We start from the raw sequence: 19,242 nt of genomic DNA, 5'->3' as shown, positions 1-19,242 counted from the left end.
GGGTCGACGCACGGTTCCCCTATGCCCGTTGTGCACGTACGTAGGCCTCCGTGGCAGTCTGTCGACCGTGCGTCCACCGTGCGCTACCGATGGAGATCGGAGTATAGGTGTTTGCCTATACCAGTGTTTCTCAACCGGGGTTCCCCGGAACCCTAGGGTTCCGCAAGAGGTTGCTCGGGGTTCCGCGAGAAACAGTAATAAATAGGCTAATGTATTTTTGAGTAGTTTTTGTTTGATTTAATATTCGTAATTTTACTATACATGTATGACATATTGTTGGAAACTCTTTGGTTATAATAATAGAGGCTTCAACCTCTTATACTATTTGCAATTATAACAACCACCAAGCGCGATGGACGCCCGGAATAATGACTCGTCTTTGAACACAGCACACGGCCTGTACGTGATGACGTCACCACTGATGACGTGGTCTGTCTGTGTCATTGCCAATAAATTTGACAAAATGGGGGTCATTTTTTCCTTAAACCAGGTATCCGAAAAAAAAAAAATTATTATATATACCACGTGAACTACGATAAAAATATAAAAGAGCTAAATATTAATAATGGTATGTAATAATTTTTATGCAGGGGTTCCCTGAGACATGAAAACTATTTCAAGGGTTCCACAAGGGTAAAAAGGTTGAGAAACGCTGGTCTATACAGTGGTGCCCCCAGAATTTTTTTTTTTTGTATACCTTGGTCGAGGCTCGTATGAGAGCTAACACACAACTCACAGCAAGGAGGCATGAGACAAGAGGGGCGGGAGTGGAAGGGACAAAACAGTGGGGAACAGACACATTAGGTGAACTGTGGAAGGGATGGGGATGGGGATGGGACGGGGAACATGGCGAAGAGAAGATGGACATTTCAGGGACTTTCACGAAGGAAAGCAGGAGAATTGAAGGAAGTGGGCTTGGGTGGATTATCGGGGGTAGAAAAGATCGAGGATTTGGATGGGGGAAGATGAGAGGTGATGGTGAACAGCTGTTTTGAAAGCCTGGAGGGAAGAATGGGAAAGAATAGAGTGAGGAAGTTTATTCCAAAGCAGGAAAAAAGAGTAATGAAAGAGTGAAGATGAGCAGTGATTCGTGATTTTGGTAGTTTTACCAGAAGGGGGTTGTTGGCGGACCTTGAGCGCCCTGTGGAAATGTGGTGGGGACAAATCGCAGAGAGAGCAGGGGGCGCAAGGCTGGAGAGGAGTCAGTAGAAGACAGAAAGACCACCGACCAACCTGCGGTGATTGAGTGAGAGGCCCAAAGACTCAGCTTCATTGCAGGAGATGCCGATGATCTTAAATGCCCTGGTTTCGACAGCGTGAAGCCGAGAAAGGTGGGAGGCAGGAGCACCAGCCCAGAGGGGAGAGCAGTAATCCATCAGGCTACGGACAAATGCTTTGTAAGTGGTCAGGAGCTCAAGAGGGCCGAGGAAGGACTTAGCACGACGGAGGATTCCCAGTCGGCGACTGGCTTTTGAGGCGAGGTTGGAAATGTGACTTTCCCAGGAAAGGTCATGGCAGATAGTGAGACCTAGAAGCTTGAAAGAAAAGACTTCTTCCAGAGGATTGTTGAGAAAGTGGATGGGGGGGGTTTGTAAACGGTCCTTTCGAAGAGACATAGTGAGAGTGTGAGATTTGTCTGGATTGAAAGACATGTTCCACGTGTTGGACCAGTTTGTGATTTTATCCAGATCTGCAGTGAGCGAAGAAGCTGCTGCTTGCCGGTCTGAGGGATGACAGATGGTACGGCAGAGGGTGGAGTCGTCGGCAAAGAGAAATAGAGGATTTTCCAGAGAGTCCGAGAGATCATTGATGAAAACCAGAAAAAGAACAGGGCCCAAAACGCTACCTTGAGGAACTCCAGCCTGCACAGGAAGAGGGGATGAAAGAACTCCATTTAGGGCCACACGTTGACTGCGACAGGAGAGGAAGTCTGCGAGCCATGAGTGGAGATGGCCTTGAATACCATGGGAAGAGAGTTTGGTGAGTAGGGCAGGGTGCCAGACTGTGTCAAAAGCACGTGATATGTCCAGGGATACGGCTCGGATTTCCTGTCTGGCATTGAGGACCTCCATCCATTGATGGGAGAGCAGAAGCAGCATATCCAGGGTAGAGTGACCTGGTCTGAAACCAAATTTATGATTGGAAATCAAGCCATTGGAGAAGAGGAAGGATTTCATGTCTGAAGCGATGATGGAGTCCATCACCTTGCTGATGATTGGGAGAAGGCTGATTGGTCTGTAGTGACAGGGATCTGTTTTTGCACCTTTTTTATGCAGGGCAGTGATGTTAGCAGATTTCCAAGCAGATGGCAGATGACCTTGGGCAAATGAGAGTGTGAATAGAACAGAGAGAGGGTGAGCAAGAGCAGAAGAGCAGGCTTTGAGGACACGTGGGCTGATGCCGTCTGGACCGGTTGCAGAATCTGACTCGAGGTTTGAAAGCAAGCTCTCCACCTTGTCAGGAGAAAAGGACACAGAGTCCAGGGACAGTTGGGTGCGACTGGGTAAAGTGGGTAGAGATAGTGATGGGTTTAGGACACAAGATTTATCTGCAAACACCGAGTTTAGACATTCAGCTTTATCACGTGTGGAATCAGCAGTGCGGCCATTTGAGGTAAGGGAGGGGATGGAGGGGGAACAAACACCAGAAACAGATTTGATTAAACGCCACCAGGATTTTGAGGAGGGAGAGAGGTTTGAGAGTTCAGACTTGAGATGAGAAAGATGTTGTTTTCTGGCTCTCCTGAGGGTAGATACACACTTGTTCCGAGCTTTGTGGAAAGAACTGAGATTGCCCTCAGTTGGGTTTGCTTTCCATGAGGCAAAGGCAAGTTGTTTCAGGACAACTGCCTCGCCACAAGCTTAAGTAAACCAAGGGCGGGAGGAAGGGTAAGACAACTGAACACGAGAGGGGATAAATCTGTGCATGAGGGAGAGCAAGTTTCTTTGAAAGAATTCCCAGGATGAGTTGATGTTTGAGAAAGTAGTGATAGGAGACCAGTCTGTAAGTTTGATGGCTGCTCGGAGACCCTGCCAGTCGGCTTGAGTGAAATGCCAGACTCGACGGCGGTGAGGTGGTTCTCTGATAACAGCCAGAGAGATGTCCACTTTGACAAGGACGTGGTCAGAAGAACCAATTGGAGCGAAGGAAGAGCAGCAGATATTGTCAGGGAAATTTGTCAAAATCAGATCCAGAAGAGATGGAGTACCATTGGTTGAGATCCGGGTCGGGAAGTTGACCGATTGAGTCAGTCCCAATGAGTCACAGAAAGCTTTTGCTGAGGTGCCATGGCAGGTGAGAGAGGTACCCACACCTAGCCAACTGGCGTGATGACAATTGAAGTCACCACATAAGAGGAAGAGAGAGTTTGGATGAGAAGATAGAAGATGGTCCATGTTTTCGGAGTCATAGATGGAGTCATCACTGTTCGGTGGACGGTACAGTACACATATAAACATGAGGTGGGAGTGGAGGGGAAGCCGAAGCCAGAGGTATTCCTGGGGGTGTGGGGGAGTGAGAGCAGTGCATGGAGAGTGAGGAATAGAGTCTTTGATGAAGAGAGCAACACCTCCACCAGGACGAGGCTCAGGTCTGTCATACCGTAAGAGGGAGTAACCAGGGAGAGATACTTGGGAGTCAGACACGTCTTGGGAGAGGAAAGTTTCTGTTTGGCAGATAATGTCTGGTTTGTCAGTGGCAACCTGTATGGAAAGATCTGAAAGGTTTGAGCGAAGGCCCCGGATATATGAGGTCCACACTTTTAATGAAGAGGTAGGGGAGGAGGCTTTGGGTGCAGGAGGTGGAGGAGGAGGGGGAGGGTAGGACTAGGGACGAGGGGGGCAGGTAAGGAGGGTTGCTGAAGGAGTGTGGGGTATTGCAGAATAGCGAGGGGAGGGGGCCGAATGAGGAGGAGAAAAGGCTCTGTGGTGCTGGGGGAGAGGGGGGACAAGAGACAAGGAAGAAGGCAGTTGAGGATTTGAGGAGGTGGAGTGAAGAGATGGAGGTGAGAGGGCAGTGGAGGGAGGCAGGTTGGTGGATGAGAGGGGGGGCAACTTTGAGAAGGAAGAGTGAGGGGGATGAAAGGTGAGGGGTGAATTTTTGAGAGAGGTGAGAGGGAGGCTTGGAGGGAGAAGAGTGGGATGGTTGCTTTGAGAGTGAGAGTGAGGGGTGAGGGGGGTGAGTTGGCACTGAAGTTGGAAAAAAAGAATGGTTGATGGAAAGCGAGCATCCATGGCAAACTGTGGTTTTTAAAAGTTTTAGGTCAGAGATGCGATTTAACACAATTCTTGATGGATGCAATGAAGGCGAATTCAGAGCATGGAGAGAAGAAGCGCTGTAATAGTTGGATTTTTTAGGCAAGGAATGAAGGAGAGGTCGAAATGAGAGCAGTCTGTTAAAATAGCAGAAGAGTAGTGCATTGTGGAACAGTAAAGAGTACCACATGTGTGAGAGAGGAAGATGAAGCATTATAAGATCGTTTTTGTTGTTAAAAATAATGTATGAAAGAGTTCAACAGATTAGGTCATGGAAGTGTAAAAAAAAAAAATCGAGGAAGAAGACGAGGAGGAAGTTAAGAGGAAGAAGAAGCAGAATCGGGAGAAGGTGAGCGTGTTGTTGTTGTTGTTGGGTATTTTTTTATTTTATTTGTTTTTTTTTTGAGATAAGAAAGAGATTAGTTGGGAGAATGGGGGATGTTTGGAAAGTGGGGAGGATCAAAATTGAAGGTAATGGGGAGAAAAAACAAACAAACAAACAAAAAAAAAAACCGATCGAACACCGAGTGGAACCGGTAGGCCTCAAGCCTAGGCCTAGGCCTCAAGCACCAGGTAAGAACGTCGACAAAAATACTCACAAAATAGCACGATTTTTGAAACAAAACCGAACTAGGAACACACAGTAACATGTAGGTGAGAAAATTAAACAGTTAAAACGGGACAAATAACAACCGGAAACTTAACTTTGAGAACGTCAGCAGGGAGCCCCGAAGGAGACCTCTCGCTGCTCCAAAACCGGAACCGGAAGTCCCATTTAATTCCCAATTAAATTGGGAAAGAATCCCAATTTAATTCATTCCAGGAGGCTGTTCGGATTGCAAAAAGTTCGGATTCCAAAAATATTTTCCCAATAAGAAATAATGGAGCGAATTAATCCGTTCGCGGACCCAAAGAAAACCCACTTTCAAGACACTTTAAACTGAAATTATGTTTGAGGTTTAAGGTAAAATAAGATGAGCAAATGACCTTCGGTGGCGGTGTATTGTATGTAAACTGGTACAATCACCAATCCAAAGGTCCACACAGGCTCGAGCTCCGTCCTGCGTTTCAATCGCTCGCGCACTCTGTGAGAGCGCTGCCCCCAGGGCAGCTCATCAAACATGATGCCCACAGAACCACAATCACTTTCATCAAGCGCATTGGGCTGATGTAATCATGGATATTCCAAATTACAACCGGTTTTGCTGTGAAATTCAATCCTTGCCCGACAGTCTGTCACACCACGTGATCGGATTGCTTTTTTTGTTATTAATTTAAACTCAAGATGATTAAAAAAACAAAAAACAGCACAAATCAAGGTGAAAACATGAGGTAAGGCCGAAGTCACATTTGGCTCGGCGGCCGGAGGGTTTACAAAATGTATGGGCACTAGCAATTATAAAGCGGCCGCAGTATTTCCACGGTCACACAATGTAGCAGTCACATATGTTTTAATTTTTCGGGTAGACACATGGGGTATTTATAAATTGTGGAGACTGAAAACGTGGGGGTGCCGTACGGTCTTTGATTTGATGTCGCATGTGACCTTAGGGCGTCCCTGCGGCGGCCATATAATTTTCAAGACAGACGCAAGTTCGCCTCAAGGTGCCCGCAAGGCGACCGCAGGGGGGCCATAAGGCCACCGTATGGCGACCGTGGAAATATTTTTGCCGCCGTAATTTTTTGAGGGTTCGGAAAATTCATTTTTCATTGAGAAGAGCTTACGGCAGCCGCACGAATAACGCAAGCCCACCGTACGCCCTACGTACAGTCGACGTGGAACACATCTATGCCATAGCTTGGCTTTGTCGAATTGCTACAGCGAACGTAGAAATGAAAAAAAGTTATAACTCCGCGCTATATTTCCACGGCGCCCCTACGGCCTGTAAAATATAGCCATATGGCGTAGGGCCACCCTGAGGCCACCTCAGTTTCTCTGTGGCCGCCGCACGTTTCTGTCAATTCAGAGGGCATACGGCCGCCGTATCCTCGCCGTAGAGCAAATGTGACTGAGGCCGAAAGTATCGATCGACACACGAGAGATGCTTTCACGAGGACTTCCACCGACGAACTGAATGAACAAAGCGTGAAGATGCGGCTCGAACAGGTGGGGGAGACACGTGAACAAACATGAACGCTACGTTGTGTTCGGTTTTTTTAAAATGTATTAGGTTTTTAGGGCAAACTTTTCTCGAAAAAATTGTTCGGATTCCAATTTGTTCAAACAATGGGGCGTTCGGATTCTGGGGGCACCACGGTATATTAGAGTTATATTTATTTATATTTATATATATATATATATATATATATATATATATATATATATATATATATATATATATATATATATATATATATATATATATATATATATATATATATATACTGTTATATTTTTATTTCAGTAAAAAAAGAACTGGTATATATACCCACTCGTTACCGTCCGTCTGGCCGCACATTCGCTTTCGGGTCGCCTTGCGGGCACCTTGCGTCTGCCTTGAAAATTATATGGCCGCCGCAGCGACGCCCTAAGGTCACCGTGCGACATCAAATCAAAGACCGTACGGCACCCCCACGTTTTCGGTGTCCACGATTTCTAAATACGCTGTGCAGCTACCCGAAAGATAAAAACATATGTGACAGCTACATTGTGTGACCGTGGAAATACGGCGGCCGCCGTATAATTGCTATTAGCCGTAGATTTTGGAGAGCCAGGAGCTCCATTGGAAGCTGTGAGCCAGGAGCTCCATTGGAAGCTGTGAGCCAGGATCTCCATTGGAAGCTGTGGGCCAGGATCTCCATTGGAAGCTGTGGGCCGGGAGCTCCATTGGAAGCTGTGGGCCAGGAGCTACATTGGAAGCTGTGGGCCAAGAGCTCCATTGTAAGCTGTGGGCCAAGAGCTCTACTGGAAGCTGTGGGCCAGGAGCTCCATTGGAAGCTGTGGGCCAAGAGCTCTATTGGAATCTGTGAACCAGAAGCTCCATTGAAATCTGTGAGCCAGGAGCTCCATTGTAAGCTAGGGGCCAGGAGCTCCATTGTAAGCTGGGGACCAGGAGCTCCATTGTAAGCTGGGGACCAGGAGCTCCATTGTAAGCTGGGGGCCAGGAGCTCCATTGTAAGCTGGGGACCAGGAGCTCCATTGTAAGCTGGGGACCAGGAGCTCCATTGTAAGCTGTGGGCCAGAAGCTCCATTGTAAGCTGTGGGCCAGAAGCTTCATTTTAAGCTGGGGGCCAGGAGCTCCATTGAAAGCTGGGGGTCAGAAGCTTCATTGTAAGCTGTGGGCGAGGAGCTCCATTGGAAGGTATGAATAATTCCAATTGCAACACAATCAAATGTGCATATTTTAAAGCCTTCAAGTATCCATGTGAGTGAAAGTGCAGTAAAAGGAAAGAGCAGATTTATGGAAGTGGTGACAAACTCAATATTTTTTTTTGAACACGTCTTTCCTCTTTCCTTTGAAATCGTCTATGGCATACTTTCTTTGAATAGTCAGCTATTTGGCAAAGCACTTCATTTAAAACTTGTGATCCTTTTACTTGCGTCTCTCATTTATGACTTCATGGAATAGGAAATGATGGTTTTCAGCATCGTGGTGAAGCATGACAAACCAACTCAGCCTTTCTCACTTTGTCTGGCATCTCCATCAAATTAATGCGCTACGTGCTGTGTGCTGAGCCATGCTGTCAATGTCATAACTTCACTTCACATCTTTCCTGCTGTATGGTATCAATGCAGGAGAGCCATGCTGTCAATGTCATAACTTCACTTAACTCCTCTCAGGTATCAATGCAGGAGAGCCATGCTGTCAATGTCATAACTTCACTTAACTCCTCTCAAGCTGAAATGTATCCATGCAGAGAGGGTCTCTGGCAAGGTAGCCATTAGGCTGAAGGCATAATGAACTGAAATTGTATCTTAGCAACCAGTGAAACATTAAGTCCTCAATGTTTCTCCATTAATTGCACAAAATCGCATCAACGGCTAGGCTTTAAGAGGTTTGTTGTTGTGTTTGAAATGACAATGTTTTCCCTGCCATTGTCGTTAATATTTTTTTTCTTTTATTGCCAGTTCGTTCTTGAAACAAAAATAGTTTTGTGTGCAAGTTTTCGCAATTGATACCCACTTTCCTCACCTATTCTTTGCTGCTGTACACCTGTGTTTTGTGCTCTCAGTTCACCATTATGCATTAGACTATCTTGTTTTATCATAACTAAGTTAAAGAAACTGATTCCAATTTTTTTTTTGTAAAACAAACAGAAAACTTTAATCGCAATGCAAAAGTATTATTTTGCTTCACGTATTCATTAAGAGAAAAATGAGAATTTCACATTTTCACGTGAAAATTCATTTATAAGCAGTAAACGAGTGTTGGGGCGATGGCTCAACATCGAAGGCACTTAAATAATGTTCATAGAGGTTGTGGGTTCAAACCCAGCTGACCTAAAGCAAGCATTGTGAGAGTGTTCAGGATGTAGATTTTAAGTTTCTGGAAAATGACCTGGTATCAGAATTTTCATGCATCATTTGCAAGTAAAAAAACCCACCTTGCTCATTTATGACCTGGAGGTATGGGGTTATGTGCCCAGAGTGGTGTGCATATCATTCCAGGTATGGTGTGACTTTTAATGGCGAAAGGGCAACTTGGGGTGTGCATTAACATGCAACCTTTGTTTGGCATGCTACCTTCAGTTACATGCTATCTTTACTTAAGAATTGTCAATTATGAATTGGGCAGTCACTAATTTAAAATCTGAAACGCATTTGACAAACTAAAACGACATTCAATGGAGTTCAGCCTCGGCCAGGCTGAACAGTTTACAGTTTGTATCCAACTGATAGGCCGGATCTGCAGATCTGGACCTTAAACAAGATCTAATCGGCTGGTTCTTGTCACTGATCTAACTCATCCACCGACAGTAGTTTTGTCATAATCTGACCATAACGTTTGAAATGTCGTGCTATCTTTTGGCCACATCTCTCAATGGTGAAGAATCACTTAAATTTTTTGAAATTCTCGTATCCAGATCCGGTTCTGGAGCTTCACCGAAATCAAATAAATTCGTCCTTCTCCCTTACCCAAACTGTCCACCAAGTTTTGTCCAAATGCATCCATAACGTTTTGAAATAGCCTGCTCACAAACAGGCAAGCATGGCTGAAAACATAACCTCTGTCCACTGTCAGTGACAGAAGTAATTACAGTATCAATAACTATAAACAGCATAACTTATCGGATTAAAAAAACGGAGTGGAAAGATGTATATGACTTGCAATATATTGTCGCATCGTCGGTCTGCTAATGCAGATGCTGACCTGCCGCGTAACAGCCATGCGCTTCAAGAATGGCAAAAATCAAAGGGAATCGTGCCCGAGTGGTGAATGCGGTTTCCTCCGGCTGGATGACAAATCCTAGTCCCTTAAAGCCTATGTTGAACAAAAATTTTTTTTTATCTCCCCCAGGGATTAACTCAAAAACTGGGCTGAAACGGTTTGCACGCGCAAGAATGGCGGCAATTCGGGGACACATGTACTTGAGGAATAGCAGTTTATTGAAAGGAGACACGGTACTATGAAAATGGAGAATCCTGAGACGAAAGGCAGATTATAACAATGCACAAAGATAAATAAATAAAAGAACACTCGGTAAAATGAAGAGCACTTGATCATATATATATATATATATATATATATATATATATATATATATATATATGTGTGTATATATATATATATATATATATATATATATATATATATATATATATATATATATAAAGCTAAGTTTATGTCTGTGGGTCACAAGTGCCGCCCATTCTACAGGCAATGCCTTCTTCCCCCCTCTCCCCCAACATCACCAGCACCGCCCATTAGCCGAGCTGTCATAGATTGTCATTCCAAATCCTCCATACTGTAAGCCCTAGAGCCGAGATCTTTTCCCCTTCCCACACTTAAAGAACAACAATAACATCAGTGTCATCGGTTGTTTTTCCGGATCCTCTCATTAACCACAGTTAATGCGATATTCAAGATGGATACTGAACTGGTTTGTGTGGATGGATAGATTACTACTGTCAGCCTATTAATATTTATTCTTTCTTGTTGAATTATTCTGCATGTCGTATTATTATGTTTGCTGTATTAAGCCACTGACTTAATAAGCTATGCATCTGTGTCGTTACAGGTTATCCTGTTCTTGCTGAATAAAGCCTACGCTGAATGATCTCCAATGAGTCAAGCCTTTTCAGTACACCCTTCAGCTTATCACCCAGGCCAAGCCTTTCCCTCCAGCCGCCCAGAAATCGCCGCCATCTTCTCTGCTTCGCATAGCTCTGAGGGTTCACAGCTGCCTCCGATGTACTGAACAACGCATCTTCTACCTTTAAATAAAGGTATGGTTTTATGGAAACAAATGTACATTTTGATTACAACTCAAATGAGGTAATGCATGTTTTGTTTGCGGCGATCATGGCACTGGTCCAAAATATTCACCGCCCAATGATGTTCGTTAATTTCCGCAATGCAGAGGAAAGAAAATCGTGGGGTTTCATTCCAAAAAACTTTCGGTTTTTGCCCGAATTTTTGAAGCTTGAGGCTGCAGGGGAAATTCCCCAGAGATATTTATCATGTATTGTACACTTTAAAGTTATGTATGGAATGTACATGTCCACTTTCATACACTGAACATCACCTTTGAGTTTATGTACATTTTAAAACCGAACAACTCGTTGAAAACTGAACAAGGTATGTTTCTATAACAATGAATATAGTCATGATTAATATTTTAAAACTTCAATTAAAAAAAAAAAAGCTTGGTGCTTGCCAAGCCAGACATTCCCAGGCTCGACACACTTTCTGAAATACCTGTATGCCGAATAAAACACTAGGTGTATGACAACCTTGAAGGCTGGGGGAATGGGGCCGCCGAAGCCCACATCCGCTGGAGGTATCAAATGCTCCCTCGCGCATTCCCAGCCATTTTGGATAACAAAATACATGTTTAACGCCTTTGATATTTACGGGTGTAAATCGTACGCTATACGGACATTAAATTTAAATCATTTCACTCAATCCTAGATAAGTATGATGATCTATTTTAAGGAAAAGGATCATAAATTAATGATCATTGAACAGTTTGAGAAACACCTGCAACCTAGACCCTAGCCAAGGACACTGGTTGTAAATTTAAGGCCGATGACTATGCAGTAACCATGAGCATACCTGTGTGGGTTCAGAAGCTGTTGTTGCCACCAAGTGTTCATTTTCATTTGCGGGTTTTTCCCCTTGGGGAAAAATCTTCCGCGAACCTGTGTTGAGCATGCGTCATTTTATTTCTTAATGCAAGATGGGCTGAACGCAATAGTAAGATGGCCACTTACTCAAACTAAATGGAAAAAAAAATACCCAATGTACGCCCTTCGATCCCTGTTAAAAAAATTTCCGACTTTTTTTTTTTCTTCTAAAAAAAAGATTTTTCCAAAAATGTTTCCGGACTGAAAGATACACGCCCACCGCAATTCCGACAAAACATGACTACAACCTTCATCACCCATGATGTACTAAAGTTTGTTCACGCCATTAAAAAACAAATCAAGGTCTAAGAGGGTCTATGCGGGGGAGGGGGGGAGGGCAACTAGGTATTTGCTTTCCTCTCAGAATCAACACACACAATTCCGATAAAACTTAACTCCAACCTTCATCACCCATGATGTGCCAAAGATTGTTCACACCATTATAAATATCAGGGTCGAAGGAGGTATACGGTGGGGGGGGGGGGGAGTGGGGGTAGGGGGTCAGGTCAGGTATGGGAGCATGCACCGGAGCAGCACGTCGCTGCGTCCCCTTTCCGCTGATACTCCAGGGGCCTCCGTCTGGCCATCCCCCAGGCAGATGTCTGGCCCATCCCCATCTCCTTGAGATGCCGATCAACCTGCTGCAACCACGAGGCACGTGGTCGGTCCATTGGCCTCCGCCACTAACGAGGCTCCCTCGCTAAGAGAATTTGCTGAGCAGGATCAGCATCAGGAAGACGGGGTTCCCCCCAAAATACCCATTTGCTTTCTTCACCGAAACCACATACACAAATTCGATGAAACTTGAGCACAACCTTTATCACCCATGATGTATCAAAGTTTTTTCACGGCATTAAAAAAATCCATCGGTATTTACTTTCTTCTCCATTACGTATTTTGTGGGTAATCCACACCAAGCAGTGGTTCCCTGGTTATCTTATCCAGGCGCTACCAGGTGGAGCGCCCAGGGGTATTCCCCTTAAGATGAGTTTTGGATTTCTGTTTCCTTTCCTCAACTCTTATTTCTGTCCTACTTCCTTCCTCAATTGCTGTGTGTGTGTGTGTGTGTGTGTGTGTGTGTGTGTGTGTGTGTGTGTGTGTGTGTGTGTGTGTGTGTGTGTGTGTGTGTGTGTGTGTGTGTGTGTGTGTGTACAATCTTCACCAAATTTTGCATACATGCTCGTACTTGGGGTACCCAGGGTCGGGTCATAGGTACAGAATAACCCCACACCCTCCCCTGGTGAGGGTGTGTAATTGACATGATTTTCGCCAGTAAGCGCGGTGCAGAAGCATGAAACAGGACATGCATCACACTTATATACACTCGTAGCCACACACAGCTATCGAGGTCCACTGAAGAGCCGACACGCATCATCCTCAATAGTCATTACCTCCGTCACTGAAGGTGGACGGAGGTTATGTTTTCTCCATTGTCTGTTGGATCGCGAAATAGGTGACCCTTATTGCCAGTAATTTTTTTTTTTGTTTTGGATGTTTGTTCATTTCTCATCAGCATAATTGGTAGTAAACATGGGTGGATTTTGACCATACTCGGGTGGTAGGTACATCTTATGACCTCGTGCTTTGGAAATTGTGATGGTTGCTCGTGACGCTTTGGTTCCCTCGCAACAGCCGAAAAACCTTCAAAATCGGTACCGTTCACGCGAAATCAATTCCGAAAGCCATTATCCCACGTAGGGTTATGAAATTTGGCACGAATGATCTACAGGTGATGCTCTATCAAATATATTCCGATTTTTGTGATATATGGAATACTTTACCTGCAGCGCCCCCTACCATGAGGGTATGCGCGAAAATTGGCGAAAATTGAAGGCCCCCTAGCGACCAGGTGAGTGCATCGATACGAATGAAACTTTGCAGGTTCATGGTACTCAAGTGTACTAAAACTTTGCCTCAGGACATATTGACCGATTTCGCTTAGGTCAGGGGTCAAAGGTCAATTAGTGCAAAAATCGATAATATGCGAGAGCTGGAGGTGCCTTCGCGCCAAATGCTACTGCTCCTAGGATTATGGTCGGATGGTCATGAAAATTCACACTAATCGTCTGGAATACATTGTGCACAAACGATCGAGCCGGATTTTCGATTTAGATCTTTGTTCACCCACAGCACCCCCTCGAACTTTGGGGATTTCCGATTTCAAACCGCATTTTTGGAACTTTTCATTCAAACCGATTCCGAGTAGTTATCAGTAGATGGAACTGAATGAGATTTGATATGCATAATCTTAAGGTGATTCCCTTTCCGCTATATGACATCCATTTTGCTCTATATCTTATAGTTTCCATGCTCGGCGACCCATCACCACCTACCGGCTTGTTTATCTGTCTGTCTGTCTGTGAGCAGGATATCTCAAAAAGTTGTGGACGGATCCGGATGAAACTTGTTTACAGGTTGGGTGTGTGACAAGGACTAATTGGTTCGAAATTTGGTGGAATTTTCCAAGTGCTTCTTCACCATTGAGAGATGGGGCCAAACACGAAATATAGCACGATATCTCAAAAGGTATGGACAGGTTCGGAGGAAACTTGTGGATGTGTTGGGTATGTCACAAGAACAAGCCGATTCGATCTTGGTTAATTTCCAGTTTCACATCCGGCCTACGTAAACTGTTCAGCCTGGCGGAGGTATGCGCGCAATTGAGTGCCGCTCTATAGTATAGAAATATTATATACTTTGATTAATACAGTGATTGAACAAGTATTCTTTGTTGCTTGTCGCTGATAGGAGAGCCTTGAGGGGTATGCACACGCACCTCTGAGCTGTCTAACCTGGGTTTGAATTTTGACCAAATGATGAACTTCCATCATGGCGTTTCACAGGGAGGGTGATTCATCGATGTGTGTGCTATCCCTCGGATAGACGTTAAACTGGGCGTCACATCTGGCAGCATTAGTTGGTGGACCTTGAAGATCCCACGGTGTCCTTTCCACGAAGAGCAGGCGAGCTATCTGCGGCACCCTGAACAGATTAAAAATTCCTGCATGGACTGCGAGTAGTCAGTGGTTTCTGGTCTTGGAGGTTCCTTGACACCAGGTTACGTTGCTTGCTTCCTCCGAGTGCGGTCGCTGTTTCGGAAACGGCTTCTGCACTACAAGCAAACTGGCCATGCGGTTCGAATGTTTCGAATGTCAACGGCCTTCTTCAGGTACGAACGGCAACCACCACCACCCTTGCTGCATACTTTTGTTGAAAAAATTTCTGATTTTATTTTTGTACTGAATCTAAAGCTTGTGGAGGAGTCAGTTTTCTTTAACATACCTTTCAAATACATGAGTAGAAGAATAGCGATCACCATGTTTGTGACATTTGAGAACCTGGGATGATGATCACAAGTTCTGTGTTCAGCTAGGAGAATAGAAAAAGAGGCCAAGCTGATTCAAATAACGATCTGGGTCGAATTTGGTTGTTCCATCAATAGATTAACCCTCTTAGTTTGTCTCCTATTCTGTGCATTGTTCATTTTGTCGATTCTTTCGCTTCTTCATAAGATCCTTTGTTCTCCTATTATTCTAACAAGCCCAGCACTGTGAATGCATCCCCAGCACACTTCGGGAAGTTGCACATAAAGCGTCTTATTCCGTCATTTAGGTGCATTGGCTTACTGAGGAGCCAAGGACACCAACCAAGGCCTCGACAAGGCCACCTCTGTCTGGTCTGGCCGTTAATGCATCCCCTGTGAACGAGCAGGACTGCTTGTCAATTACCAACCTCATTTTGTGGAATAAATGAGGCAATATCATTCTTTTCACCTCGTGCGCACGGTACTGCACTTACAAAGAATCATAAATGTTAAACGCGCGCGCGCGCGCGCGCACACACACACACACACACACACACACACACACACACACACACACACACACACACACACACACACACACACACCGATTACAACATGCACAACTTCCAAGTGTGTACATTTTTTGCAATGGAAATTATTTTATTATTCCAAGTTTTCTCTCACTACACACGAACCTCAATTCCCAACAGCCTGCACAGCAATTATCTGTGAGAACAGCTGCTTGTAATATGGGCCAGAGGTGTGTGTGCAAGCAAACACTTCAAAGAGGCACAAGAACTGTTACTACGTTCACGCAGAGGTCATTTCCAGGCACAGTGTGTGGCTGGGTTTTTTTTTTGCCTTATCCCTCCGTGCTGAATTTGTTCCTGCCGTAGAGCAGACGAATGGAAAAGCTCCCACTGAGCTAATTCTTTTCCTGCTTTTTGGTCTCGCACATCATACATGACTGCACGTTCTTAGATGTTAAGGGGTGCCTCGGCTTGTGAGAGACGTCCCCGTGGTGCGCAGCATTGTTTAGGCCTCCAGAATTATTTATCACAGGGGCCTGCTTATTCCTGTGGTATCAAAGGCAGCATATAAGATGGAGTCATCTCCCGTTTCACTCCCCCCCCCCCACCACCCCATTTCCCTCCTGCCCTCCTCGTGCAAGCTTTGATTCGGACTCATGCCAGCAAAACAGCATGCCTTGTATCGTGTCGCCGGAGCCTTCTAAGGGCCGGGCCCTGTTTATAGTCACGGGGCCTCGGCCTAGTCAGATAGCCGCTGGCAGTTCCACTGGATACGGAAAGAATTCCTGCCTGCCGGATCGCAGCCCTGCCGGGTCAGGCTTTCCGTCCGTGTCGCCAGCTCGTCCTGTAACGTGCCTTGCAAGGTGTCTCACGTCTTCACCGTCAACAACACAAAGCAGGTTGAGTGCCGCATCCAAAGGAAGAAAATGGAACGACGGAAACGTGATTCCGAAGCACAGAGCCCACATGCTGTTAGTTTCTAACACCTTGTCACTAAGTTTGTTGCCGGAAGGTATATTAGCTTGAGCAGGGCCATCTGGAAGTCTCCGAGGAGATAGATCTCAGGTCCCCGCTGCGTGTCCATCTGCAGTTTCTCCTGCAGCCGGCGCTCATCTCGGCGTCATTAAACAGCCCAATAAATTTGGCCTTCCTGCAGGAGGCAACTCTTTATCCCTTTAATTCTTGCTCAGAACCATGCCAGCTGCACTCAGAGGCCTGCTTTCCTGTGTCCTGGTAATGCAGCACAAGTTATCCTGGAGTAATTTACGGTTAAAATGCTCTGGCATCGAGCTTAACTATCGAGAGCTTAATTACTTGCTCGTGTGATGTGCAACTGAATAGGATTCACGGGCCACTGCGTCTCGACGCCGCTGCACATATAAAGATGTCTCTGGCACACTTTGCTTGGCATCTTGTCCAGTTGGAGAATCTTGAGCCTTGAATCGCCATTCGTCTTTATCACAGGGTTCTTGGAGAACGCCGCACTGTCCTTTGAGAGGGCTTATTTAGGATAGTTCACCCATTTGCTTTCATGCACTGTTCGCATATTTTCTGCCATTTTTCACAAAGGAAACGATCTTTGCGGTCATAGTCCATGTCCAAGTGCCGGCTACAATTACAATTCTCTAACTTGAATGACAGAACAAAAATACACAGTTGCCAAGTCGGCTACACGGCCTAAATGGATAACAATGAGCGGTTCCCCGTGTGCCATACAAAGGAGAGGCGCACATCACTTAAAAAGTCTTCTTCGTACAATTCTTAACCCACTTAGCTTTGTTAACAGATTGTAAAAGTTGTATCGTTGTCAATAAAATCAAGTCAGGATCACGTGTATCAACTGGAGATGGCAATACAATTTGGATGTGAAAATCCGGTTATGAAAATATGACGAACGGCAGTGCACAATTCCCTTGCGCTTGAATTATGAAGGAGTCTAAGTTCTCAGTTTTGCATCAACTCTTTTAAAAACCCACGTCATCCTCTCTCTGACTCGGCTTCTCTCTCTCTCTCTCTCTCTCTCTCTCTCTCTCTCTCTCTCTCTCTCTCTCTCTCTCTCTCTCTCTCTCTCTCTCTCTCTCTCTCTCACTCACTCACTCACTCACTCACTCACTCACTCACTCACTCACTCACTCACTCACTCACTCACTCACTCACTCACTCACTCACTCACTCACTCACTCACTCACTCACTCACTCACTCACTTTCTCTCTCTCTCTCTCTCACCTGTGAAATCACATCACCTGCGTCAATCAAATCTTCCCCTTCCTTCCAATGCTTAAAGGTGGGAACTCACTACCAAATGATATACATACCTGTGATCTTTTGTTTTAGTCTTTATAAGCTTGTTTGTCTGTGCAAACATTTCTCTTGTTTGAGTTTTGCCTTCTTGCTTTCATGAAGAAATTGTTTATTAAAGCAGATAACTTTTTAAACACCGAACCACATGGGGGTATAACTGCACGTATAATGCCTTGGAAATGTATTCAAAACGCTTTTGTTGATGAGAGGGGTGGTGACTGACTGGCTCTTCCTGCACCATACCTTGACCGTCACCTCTTCGCATTCCAAACGTGAACAGCATTCGGGAGAGCACACATACCTCCGCTAGGCTGAGGATTTTACGTTTTGTATCCCACTGATGGGACGGATCTGCATCCGGAACTGAAACAAAATCTAATCAGCTTGTTCTTTTCACCGAGGCAACTTATCCACCAATTTGTCAGATCCCGTCCACAACGATTTGAGATATCATGGCATGTAGAATTTTTGGCCTCATCTCTCAATGGTGTAGAATCACTGCAACAATTCTAGTGTCCTGATATGAATGTTCTCCAAAATCAAATCAATTCCTCCTCATCACACACCCAACCTGTCCACAAGGTTTCATCCAAATCCGTCCATGACTTTTTGATATGCTGCTCACAGACAGACAAGTAATAATGGAATTCTCTCATCCCTTCTTCCTGTCCAGGCTGGAGGTCCTCAAGGCAGCGTTCTGGGCCCTGTTCTTTTTCTGGTTTTCATCAATGATCTCTCCGACTCTCTGGAAAATCCTCTATATCTCTTTGCTGATGACTCCACCCTCTGCCGTACTATCTGTCATCCCTCAGACCGGCAAGCAGCAACTTCTGCGCTCTCTGCAGATCTGGATAAAATCACAAACTGGTCCAACACTTGGAACATGTCTTTCAATCCTGACAAATCTTACACTCTCACGACGTCTCTCCGAAAGGACCATCTGGAACCCCCTCCCCCATCTACTTTCTCAACAATCCTCTTGAATTAATCCTTTCATTCAAGCTTCTGCATCTCACTATCTGCCATAATCTTTCCTGGAAAGCCGCATTTCCAAGCAGGCCTCCAAAGCCAGTCGCTGACTGGGAATCCTCCGTCATGCAAGGTCCTTTCTTGGCACATGAACTCCTGACCACATACAAAGCTTTCGTCTGCATCCTGATGGAATACTACTCTCCCCTGTGGGGTGGTGCTCCTGCCTCCCACCTTTCCGGCTTCATGCTGTGGAAACCAAGGCATTTCGGATCATTGGAATCTCCAGCGATGAGTCTGAGTCTTTGGGTCTCTCACTCTCTCACTGCAGGCAGGTCGGTGGTTTTTCTGTCTTCTACCTTCTCCTCTCCAGCCTTGCCCCCCCCACCCTGTCTGTGATGTCCCCCTCCCCCCATATTTCCACAGGGCGTCCGCCAGCAACCCCCTTCTGGTAAAACTACCAAAATCAAGAATCACTGCTCACCTTCACTGTTTTATTCCTCTTTTTTCCTGCCTCTGGAACAAACTCCCACACTCTCTTTTATCCCACTCCTCCCTCCAGGTCTTCAAAACAGCTGTCCACCACCATCTCATAT

General features: G+C 45.3%; 1 long non-coding RNA gene across 4 annotated transcripts in view; it reads left to right on the top strand.

Annotated features, from left to right (window-relative positions):
* The window catches only part of LOC147022631 (uncharacterized), a 140,381-nt gene that overhangs the window by 79,875 nt on the left and 41,264 nt on the right, over positions 1 to 19,242 (top strand). For all 4 annotated transcript variants that reach the window (XR_015059826.1, XR_015059825.1, XR_015059824.1 and 1 more), the window contains one exon: positions 10,434 to 10,641. This is a non-coding gene — a long non-coding RNA (uncharacterized LOC147022631). The remainder of the gene's footprint in view (positions 1 to 10,433; positions 10,642 to 19,242) is intronic.

The sequence above is a fragment of the Eptatretus burgeri genome, chromosome 7, assembly GCF_056783735.1.
Source record: "Eptatretus burgeri isolate ZD-2024b chromosome 7, Ebu_testis_v1, whole genome shotgun sequence".
Taxonomy (NCBI): Eukaryota; Metazoa; Chordata; class Myxini; order Myxiniformes; family Myxinidae; genus Eptatretus; species Eptatretus burgeri.
This window is presented reverse-complemented; position numbering and strand designations above follow the sequence as displayed.